We start from the raw sequence: 2,827 nt of genomic DNA on the forward strand, positions 1-2,827 counted from the left end.
ATAATAATGACTTTTGACTTACAGTCTGTTGAACTTAGCTAAGAAATTTGCATCTCTTTTCTACATGTATTGAAAGGTAGGAAAAGCCAATTTAATGGGCATTATTAACTAATTTCACATATATTCCAAAGCCTGGAAAATGGCTGAGTTATAGATGAGCAATAAACATGGGTACATGATGGGTAGGGGAAATTCAGGTGCTCTACAGGGTTTAAGGCAGAAGATGTATTTCCACCGTTATGCTAACAACTTGCTCTCTCTGTCGATCTTTAAAGTAACCAATTTCAAATCTTCCTGCTTCTGGAGAAGATGGTATCTCTTTAAACGTCTCCAACTTAGAGTTTTTCTAGTGGTGGTTTCAGCTGCTGACTGTTCTTTCAGGGCTCAATTGCCTTCAGGTCTTCGGTTTTTGAATTTTTCATCTGTCTCAGAGTCTCCAGATGTGAACAGATACACAGTATTTCGTGGTGTGCTCTGTGGGGTAGGGGTCGATGCCAAATCTTGGTTCTTGTCACTTCTTGCTTTCTGCTTTGCAGCTCTCTTTGCCTCATATTTCCTTTGATTTTTAAGAGCTGCTTTTGATAATGGCTTATCATTTCCTGGTTGTGACTTCTAATTCAGCAGTGGTGTCTCCTCAGAGAGCTTGGAATTGGTGACTGGTTTGCTTCTTAAACCCGAAAACCCATCAACCACTGCAAATTTAGATTCTTCATTGGGTACATCACTTTTAACTGCCTCGTAAGCTATTGTTTTTGCTGGAAATAGCCTGTCCCAAAATGGCTGCCAGGACAGGGCTGGCATAATGCCAAAGCTTGTACCCATTATTAACATACAACCTGGGAGCATGCATGGCAGTTAAAACGTGCTCCCCATCTGGGCACCAAGCAAAATACGTAGGCTCAGAGGCTGCTAGTTTAGAAATAGGTTTGTATTTTTTAACATTCCATGATTGCATTTGTCTGTCAGGATTTTAAATCCAGCTAACCTTAATATATGGCCATGAGGACTAAATACGTTAAAGCATTAATATACGGCCATGAGGACTAAATACGTTAAAGCATTAATATATGGCCATGAGGACTAAATACATTAGATGCTAGAGCACTAGCTCTCAGTGAAACCACAGGATCACATTTCAAGTTGAAAACCATTTCTTTGGCAGGCATAGAACCATAAATAGCATAAAACTCAGTAGAACTAGAATTCTAAATTTCATCATAAATGGGGCCATGTTTTGGCAATTGAACAAATTTGTTGCAAGGTAATGCAACATTGGTTCTGCCTATCAGGAAAGTTTTTTCTTCTTAAGTCTGTTCTAACTACTCCAACACAGCAGTGTTTTTTATTCCTTAGTGTCCTCACCTTATCAAGCCCAGAGGAACTGACTGTGGCACCTTGGACCATCACCACCAGTGAATCTGTACCCTCATCTGCCAGGAGGGGTGTGGACACCTCCATCTTCTCCTGGGAAGGTTCTATCCATTTTCAATGTCCCTTAATGTCAAAAATCATTCTACTGCTGTTGAGTCTGTTATCTGACCGACTTGGAAGGGATCAGTATGTGGGTCCCTTTAGTACTGTGAACACCATGATCTTCCCCACTTTTCGCCATCCCTTGGGCTGAAGTGGTCATCCTGGCTCTTTATGTAATTACTTCCTTGTTAGCCTTCAAACTTTAGTGAAACGAATCATCCTTTCAAATTAGCCTTTCCCAGAAAATGTCTACCTCATTGCCCTTCTCAGTCGTTACTTCCTTCGTGGTCATTATCTTGCTTCGTTCTGTGTTTGCCTGTCAGTTGTCTGCCTGCCAGCAATATGTAGGCTCCGTAAGGGAAGGGAGGTCTTTGATCTTACTCATCACCCATCCCCAGAACTTAGTACAGAGCCTGGCACAACCTAAGTGTTCAAGATATACTTGTGAAATGCGTTAATTTTTGCCCCTTCCCTAGCTCTTAGTGCCCAAAGTGCTTAGTAAGTAGCTAAGAAATACACATTTCTGTTGTTTGTACCGTTGCAAATGCCCTCCGAGCGTGGCAGCCTTGGGGCAAGAGAACACCTTTTCCTGATCTTCCCTCTTGGTTCTGTTCATGTGGCAGCATTGCTTAGAAGCAGGTTCCCTTTGGTCACTGCCAGGACAAGAATTAATCATTTGTAGGTAGAAGACATCATGGCTACGGAATCCTGAAATATCTCTCAGTTTTGTTCTTTTACTGGAAAAGAAGAGCCTGTGGATGTGGGCCCCTGAATCAGAAAGAAAGTTCTGATTTTCCTTGTCTATGGTTTAGACTTAAATGAAAGACTGCTCTCCTGCCTTTCCGGAGCCCTTTCTCACCCTTGCTGGGCACCCGGCCCCGCCCAGGGAAGGAGCCATCCGGGCACACCGGGAAGGGTCAATAGTCATAATCCTGCATCTGGGTGCTCTGTGCAACGAGTGAAACAAGACTTCTCCATGGGAACCCTCTCTTCCTTCAAGAGTCAGAGTCCTGGTTTGTGTCTTGAGGTTGCTTCACACAGTCATGCTTTTAGCTCTTTGGTGTAACTCATTGCTGAGTTCAGACCTGGCGCATTCAATATCTCCATCTGAGTAATTCATTTGTTTAAAATTTTGAAACCATCTGAAAAATACAGCACGGTGTTAAAATGTGTGAGTGTGAGTGTGTGTGTGTGTGTGTGTGTGTGTGCGTGCATGTATTTGAAAGAGCATATGGGAAAATCCCTTTTTCCATTGCTATTTATAACCCTTCCCAGGCACTAAAAGGACAACAGCCATAACTCTTACCCATCCAAAAGAGTGCCGAGTACAGCACTTTCTCATTTTATGCACCTC

General features: G+C 42.6%; 1 pseudogene; it reads right to left on the reverse strand.

Annotated features, from left to right (window-relative positions):
* Positions 1-237: 237 nt before the first annotated feature.
* LOC124506128 (eukaryotic translation initiation factor 2A-like) lies at positions 238-1,273 on the reverse strand (annotated as a pseudogene).
* Between the last annotated feature and the right edge of the window lie 1,554 nt (positions 1,274-2,827).

The sequence above is a fragment of the Lynx rufus genome, unplaced genomic scaffold, assembly GCF_022079265.1.
Source record: "Lynx rufus isolate CCGP_SWC_20201006 ecotype Redwood Valley unplaced genomic scaffold, mLynRuf1.p SCAF_11, whole genome shotgun sequence".
Lineage (NCBI taxonomy): Eukaryota > Metazoa > Chordata > Mammalia > Carnivora > Felidae > Lynx > Lynx rufus.